Consider the following 8954-nt stretch of genomic DNA (forward strand, 5'->3'; position numbering starts at 1 on the left):
CCCACAGCCCTAAATTATCCAGATTAATTTTCAGATAGAATCTGGCTTCCTACTTGTGTATGATCATGGGTTCAGTCTAGTTGATGTTATTCTTCTTGGAATTTAGAATAACAGGTGTCTGGCATTGTGTACAGATCTTTATGTCCAGTCTGGGCTTTAACCACTATCCTCACAACAGTAGACTCCCATATATTCAAGATTTTCATAAGCTTATCATAGCTGATTTTTTTTTTTATAAATTTTTGCATTTCCTGCAGGTTCTTGAGTACTGAATTAATTTGTGTTTTCTTGGGTTGGTTTGTTTCATTTGAATATATGTATTGAGTGGTTCCTCACATTTCCTTTGGTTTCTTTCACTCAAGTTCTTACCTAAAGTGCTGAGAAAACAATTCTTCTTTCTCAAGATAGTCAAGGTTAACTTTATTTATACCAAAGCAATTTCAGTAATATTTAAACTTTTTCATATCTATGAATGTTATACAAATGCTAATCACTGAGAAGTGTCTTTTTATTTTCAGAGCAGTCTTTGGCATTCACAGACTTATCATGAATTATACCAATATAATAAAACTACAGATGCTTGCCAGGAGGCGAAAAACCTATTACTAATTGTTTGACAGAGGCTTCCCTTCTCATGAATGAAATACGCTGCTTGATGCAGGATTTCACAGAATCATATTGCTAGGAAGAACCTATACAATCATCTAACACTACAGAGTTGAGGGAGATTAATTGACCTCCTGAATAATTTACTTTTATGTCAAATAAAAGCAGGCTTACAAAAAGAGAGTAGATTTTAGAGAAACATGATGAGTTTTATGTAAATAGGTGCTTAGCTAATTTTGTTAATTGGTGGACTAATACAGGGAAATAAAGTACAGCAAGGTAAAAAAATAAAGAACTCTGCATCGAAATACTCATTTGTGGGTGGGTTTGCACGCGCACATATGTGCGTGTACACACACATGCATGTGCATGTGCTCATGCATGCGTTATTCATTGCTCAGGCTTGATAGTGCCTAGACACTATGCCAAAGCTTCTGTGGTCAAGGATAGTGGTCTACCACTTGAGCCACTGCTCCACTTCTGGTTGTTTTGAGATAATCACATGTATTTTCATGATTGGTCTGGCTTTGAACAGTGGTCTTCAGATCTCAGCCTCCTGAGTAGCTAGCTAAGCTGATTCAGTCTCTGAGTAGCTAGTTAAAATGCTGCCTGTCCTCTATGCTTCACTGCTCTTTTATACTTTTCCTGAGGTAATCACAAACCTAAGTCATATATGTCTAATTGCTTAAAAATATTTACTGCTTGGCACCAGGGCTCCCAACTGTACTCTTAACTACTTAGGAGGCTTGAGAACAGAACCCAGGCCACACTTTAATGGGCTACCTTCTCAATCTAAAGCTGGGTGCATTGGATCATTTCCACCATCCTGCACTATCTAGAGTCTAAAATTGGAAGGACTGCCAGATCCAGGCCAGCCAAGGTAGGTAATGCAACTCTGTGTCATTGATGATGGGAAGGCTAAAAGGACAGATCAGGTGCATGGTATTGTGGAAAGGGAACCCTATCCTAAAATTAACAACGGATATGATGCCAGCCTAGCAATAACAATACACCAAGTTGAAATCCCCACAATTTCTCAAAACCAAAATAAGTATATATACCTTAACATCCAAAAACATAGTAGTATTTGTTCTTTGCTCTAATATAATCTTTATCTGATTATCATATGATGTGACAGAATAGTTTCTTCGTTAAACTTATGATATATTTAAAAGGACCTAGAAAATTCTTTCTCACTTCTTAAGTGCAAACGCATGGCAAATTGACTCATTTCTTACATATTTAACTACCACTAAAAATTCGTCTAATGATTATTATAGTAATATATTCTGATTTATTACTTTACTTTGTAACAGTTTTTAAACTTTTTGCTTCTCTGTTGAAGTTTAAATATTTAAATTCTATCATCAAAATATATTACTTGGGTACTTGGGGCAGTTCTTTACAAAGTTTTTAACCAATGGCTTCTAAGAACTCTTCTTTTTTTATTGTGAAAATATTGTACAGAGGGGTTACAATTACATGGGCAAGATTATGAGTACATTTCATATTAAGCATTGTTGCCTCCTCCTTTGTTTCCACTTCCCATCTCTCCCCATCCCCTCCTCTCCCCCCCTACCTAATCCTCCGCCCCTCCACAGCCAAAGTTGTAAAATTTGTTTTTCAACATAATCTCTTGTACATCTCATTGTTGCAATGGGCGGGCCCACCTGTATCCCTATTTAAACGACTTGTTTTTTTCCCTTCCCCTCCAAAAATTATACCAACAGCAAATAGAGTGAAAGCAGGGGTTATACCGTGGGGGAGGGACATATAAAACAACAAAGAAATAATCTTATAAATATGTTAGAAATAATCGCATGAAAGAAAAAAAAAACATTTGAATACTTATCTTGGGGTTCATTTCACCTAACATCAACTTATCTGACCTTTTCTGCTTGACTCAGACAAATACTAGTTATTGCAAATAAGGGAAACCATGGGACCTATGTTTCTTTGGGCCTGGCTTACTTAACTTAATATAATTTTTTTCCAAGTGTTTCTATTTCCTAACAAATGGGGCAATGTCATTCTTTCTGATGGAGACATAGAGTTCGATCTAAGTATTCTTAATTGGTATATTATTTGTTTTATTTTTAATTTCAATTTAATTTTCTTGTAAACGTAATTTACTTAGGGGTTACATTTACATAAATAAGATAATGAGTACATTTCTTATGGAAGTAACATTGTTATCCCCTCCATCGATTTTTTTGTACACTCAAACAACTACTGATGCTTTTGCAATTGCTATTGATCAATGGGTACTTTTTCTTTCTTTGATCATGTATTTTTATTATAAAATTGATATAGAGAAAGTGTACATTTACTTGTCACCTAAAAAATACACTTCATTTTATTTTCTAAATTTCAAATTTTGAACTCAATTACTTATTTTCTTTTGTTTCTTTAGGGTAATTCATTTTATAGAGTTGTAGGATTAGTTAATTTAATTTTGCATGATTTTTACACACATAAATTATTCAGACACATATATTTTGCTTTTAAAATATTTAACATGTGAATATATAAAATTATTTTCTTAATTTTATATGGTTGGTGAATTTAAATAAATTTATTTTCTTATAGTTTTAAACATATTTTCCCAGGTAACAAATACTTACTGTATTTTCAAGAAGCACATAATTTATTAAGAAAGGTTTCATTACCTGGTCACTTTTTAAAAATATTTTTACCTGAATTTGAAAAAGTTTAAGCTGGGCATAGTGATTTTGTGGCTTCCATTTTCTAGCTATGGGAGGAACTGCAAATAGGTTTGTAATTCAGGAGAGCCTGGGAAACTATGAGACCTTATTCTAAAAATATCTAGAGTGAAATGATTAGAGATACAGCCATCGATAGCGAGATATGGAGCACGCAGCTGGTTATCATATTCTAAATCTTGAGTTAAAACACCAGTAACCTCAATCTTTTGTCAAAATAAAACAATATATGTTTCAAAATTTTTATTATTTAAAACTTGTTTGCAAAGGTTCTCATGTGTTCTACTTCTTAATTTTCAATTTACTTAATCTATAAGAATCCAAGTGTATTGTTTGTTATTTCTCCTAAACTTTTCAATAGTATGAGCAATATTATTATTTCATATATTAACCCTTCTTTTACTATTTGTGATAATTTCCTCTGTTTAATATGATAATATCAATATTCCAAATGTGTGTATGTGGTGTGTTTGTGGTTGTGTGTGTGTGTGTGTGTGTGTGTGTACTTTGTAATGTTGGGGGGTCAGATCCATGGTTTCACATATGCTAGGCCAAGGTTTTACCACTGAACTATACTATCTAGTTTTAATGTAAATATTGTTTTAAATTATGACTTTTAAATTTTCATTACTAGTGATTTTTCAAAATTATATATGATAAAATGTGATCCATATTTTTATTATTTAGAATATTTCCACTGCCTCTCCACTTTCAAACACTTGTGCTTGTTATTGATAAAGGTTTTACTTTGCTTCTTTTCTCTCTTCATTTTGCCATTAGAGTTTACTTATTCTTTCTCTTATTTCTTTGGAAATTAATTATCATATTCCATTACAATTTCTTTACATTGTGAGAGGTCTATACAATGCTTTATTTTCTATTTTATTTTTTCCAATCTTCTCTGACTGTCAGCCCACACTATTCAGTGGATTAAAAAGAAGCTTGTTTCAGGACTTTGATTATTTTCCCGCTTCTTTTCTCTGAAGTCTTTCTGTCTTTTGAAACAAAAAACTAATAGCATACAGCTCCTACATGGTCCATCATTCTGTCCCCTCTCACTCTCCTCTGTAGTACAGCTCTAAAGTCGTTATCATTCAGCTTTATTATGCTGTAGTGTTATCTAAATTTTAACTCATTCCTAAATTAATTTTAGTGGCTTCAAGCATTCTCCAAAGACATTTTTCTATATATAATATCTGGGGCCTTGTGTTTTCACAAGGTGCAAAATATGAGTGACTATCAAACATCTAGATAACTGTGTAGGATATTGGTCCACCTGCTCAATAAACTCGCATGTAAGTTCAAGGAATACAGATCATTCAGAACAATCTTGTAAAATGGTGTAGCTTGAGCCCTCATACTGGATTTGAATCTTATTACCATGTTTAGTAATGAAGACAAAATAGTTCTACTATGAGAACAGACATACAGAAGAATGTAACAAATTTATCAAAAATAAATTCTTAGTTTTATGGTCAAAAGATTTTTAAAAGGATGCCATGAACTTTATCAAATAAAAATAGAATTTCAAATGGGTGTATTGGCACTATTGCTTCTCTAGATTTAAAGAATGATCTTGGACTACTACCTTAAAACTTATACAAAAATTTAAAATAAAAAATGATTATCAAACTAAATGTAAGATATAAAAACCTATAATACGTAAATGTAAAAATTCATGACATTGGATCAGTAAAGGTTTCTAAACATGTGACATGGAAAACATTAGTGGCTAAAGAAAAGCAAGAATAAACGGGTTAATATCAACTGATAACCTTTCATAATTCTATGAAAGAAGTGAAAACATATCCAATCGATAGAGGGCACATATTTGTTAATGCTACAATGTTAATTCTACAATGATCCTGAGTCTTAACTACTTTTATATCTTCTAATTACATATAAATTTTTTCCTGGACAGGTTATTTCTTTAAAGACATATATAAATTACTGGTCAATAAAAGGAACAAATGAATTAAGCTCCTCTTTAGTATCTAAGAAAATATAAAAATAAAATTCATTTCTATGACCATAGTATAAAAAGATGTCATAAAATAGAGCAATGCATTTTTAGAGAAATTGTTATACTCTAGATAGCGTAGTGATTTGTATAATACTGCAATCATTTTTACAAGCCAGTTTTCAAGTCTTCAAAAGGTCAAAGAGAATAGTATATGATCCAGCCATTACATGTCTATGTATTATTAAAGAGAAGTAAAAAATTTATTTGGACAGGGAATGTAGTTCATTGACAGTGCACTTGAATAGTATGTGTGAGAATCTGGAAATAATCCCCAAAACAAATTTTGAAAAGACACACTATAAAGGATATATGGAGGACAATTTCCTGTAACTGAATTTTGTATCTATTTTAATGTATGCTCTAAAATTTACAGCATTTCTATTTGAAGAAATGCAAGTGTGTGAAAATTAGGCTTGGAAAAACTCTGATTGTACCATTCACTTCCAAAGCACTAAAATGTATACAATAAAAGGAGATCAATATATTGCATGTGAATTTCATGTCAGCAATATATATATATATATATGTATATATATATATATATATATATATATATATATATATATGTTGTTAAAAATAATTCACACAAATTGCAGAATACCTAAAAAGATGTTTTCGTTGTTGGCTAAAAATTCTTTGTAAACTACAGTTTTTAAAACAAAGATGTGATTGTTTACTTTGTTTCTTTTGGTATTTTTTGAGTTTATACAGAGATAACTCAATCAAAAAGTGTATGTGATAACTGGAATATCTAGGAATTATGCATCACTTATAAGTAATTGATAACATTTTCTGGAAGAAACTTTTAGCAAATGACAAAAGACCCATATCTATGCATATACATTTTATGAAATCTATATGCTACTTGCTCAATCCAATTGCTTTCCTCTTCTTTGCTAGAAAAAAAGTATTCTCAAGATAAGAGCCAAAAGCAGTGAAAAGAAACAAAATACACAATCATCTTGATATATTTGTGAAAATAACAAATGAATTAAAACAATTCCACTTAAGGAACTCCAATATTAGTATCTATGAAGATGTTCCTGAATGCCAAGAATTTTAATTTCTACTAACACATGAAAACTAGAACAAGAAAACAAATATAGTCTTAGAGCAAACCAGCCTTGGAATAATTTTCTTAATTGTTTTGAAATTACAAAAGAATTGATACCATTAAATGATCCTTTCCTATGGAAATCATTTTAAAATGTTTATCTCTTATTATAGTTCAAATAACAAACAAGAGAAATTTTATATAATCATTGCAAATATCATTTTATTGCTATCATAAAATAGAATAAATGACCCGACCCAATATATCATCATTATTATTAATTCCTCATCATTACCTAAATATCTTAAGCAATCTAAATAGTCATGTCTTTAACATAGTGGTAAATATTCTATACTTTTTTATAAAGAGAAGATTTTTTTATTGTGTAAATACTGTACAGAGTGGTTACAATTAAATAGGGATACAGGTGGACCCATTGCAACAATGAGATGTACAAGTCGTTATGTCGAAAACGCCTTTATTCTATACTTTTTACTTAATATTTTCCAGGGGCATATATTCATGTTTTTTTTAACTGTGAAAAAACCGTACAGAGGGGTTACAATTACATGGGCAAGATAATGAGTACATTTCTTATCAATCATTTTTGCCTCCTCCTTTGTTTCCCCTTCCCTTCCCTTTCCATACCCCCCGCCCCCTCACCCAATCTTCCCCCCCATGGAGGCTAAAAAAGCTTTCTAAGAAATGTTCACAGCAGTTAAAAGATGTTTTTATGAAATTAATGTGATATATGTTGTTGTTCTTGTTCTTGTTCTTGTTCTTGTTGTTCTCGTTCTTGTTGTTCTTGTTCTTGTTGTTCTTGTTCTTGTTGTTGTTTGCAAGGCTTGGGCATTGTCCCTAAGCATTTTTATGCTCCAAGGCAGCACTCTACAACTTGAGGCACAGATATAATTCCTGTTTTTAGTGGTCAATTGGAGATAAGAATCTAACAAGTACTTTTCTGACTGGGCTAGTTTTGAACACAATTCTAAGATCTCATTACCCAGAATAGATCGAATTATAGGCGTGAGTCAATGGCACGTGGTTTGATGTATTTTTTAAATTTTAATTATGTTTTAAGGTTGTTGTTTCACTATAATGTACATCATTCTACACATAAATTTAGGTATATGTATATATTTCTGGTGAAAAATAATCTCTAAAAATGTATGTCTTTCTACATATAACATATATGTATATATGTGTATATATATATATATTTCTGAAGACAGACTCCCCTTAAAATTTTTATGCTACCTTTTTACCTTGGCACATTCTATGTTGTGCCTTTGTCTTTTTGCACATTCCTTTTGAGTTCATAGTTGCTCTATTTACATTTCATCTGTACAAACTGCTAAGAACATTGTTCAACTACCACTTCTTGTTTGCACATACCCAGTTTATGTATGAAGGTACTTTGTCCATGTTAATTCAAAGATATACATTCTATTTTTCAGAAAGTTTCCTAGAATAAAATAACTAATAATTCAATAGAATGTAGAGTGTATTACTTTCAGGGGATTTCAGTTATACACATGATATTATAGTAAAATTTGCCGTATATTACTTGAAATAATTCTATTCAAACTCTTAAATACTTGTGTGTGGTGGTGGGGATAGAGGAAGTTAATTCATACTGGTCAGGAATTTGCAATACTATAAAAATCTATTCCATAATTTGTTATAAGCACATAGTCAAGCTACCTGATATGCTTTAGTTTTTTTGTATATTTGTTCAAAATTTTAATATGAATGCATGCACAGTGGTAACATTAAAATTTTTAATCAAAAGACAAATAATCGCAAAATCATAGAAACATATCAGACTTTCAATAGTTAGCACTTATGATATAAATAATAATTTTGATGGATAGGATGATGACCACAGTGTAGCCTGATAATGACATTGTTGTGATTGAAAAGAAAAAAAAGCTTTACACATTTTTGAAGCTAGATTTCCCACATTTAATACATAGTAATAAACAGCGTTGGATTACATACAATAAGAATAACAAGAGGAGAGTTTCAATATCAAGAAATACAATCACATAAACAGGCAGAGACAGTAAAAACCCTAATTCCTCCAGTCTCCCTAATGTATACTCACTTTTCTTGATGGTACTATTTTCTTATGAATAAAATCATTTATTTCCACATTTTGATGAACTAAAGTGTAGTTTTCAACTTAGTGTGATTAGTTCAAATAACATTCTCATATAGATACTATTCAATAACCAATGTTTTCAAATGATATATTAAGAGTATGTTCTGCAATACAGCTGTAAAGACATGACACAATTTACATAATACCAGTTTCATATCTGTAGTTACCTAGAAAGGACATAGGCCTTAGAGCCAGGAGGTAAAACTTAATTTTATTTCTACATGAAACAATTTGTGACTTTATACCAACAAAACGAATTTGACTCTTTACTTATTTGTGAGGTAAAGTGGAAAATGTAAGGACTCTTCACTTTTATTTATTCTTGCTCTAGAAGTCAACAAATATATTCTTCATTATTTCTGTTAGATTTCATTGATTTACAGA

Source organism: Dipodomys spectabilis, unplaced genomic scaffold (genome assembly GCF_019054845.1).
Source record: "Dipodomys spectabilis isolate Male_0828 unplaced genomic scaffold, ASM1905484v1 ptg000658l, whole genome shotgun sequence".
Taxonomy (NCBI): Eukaryota; Metazoa; Chordata; class Mammalia; order Rodentia; family Heteromyidae; genus Dipodomys; species Dipodomys spectabilis.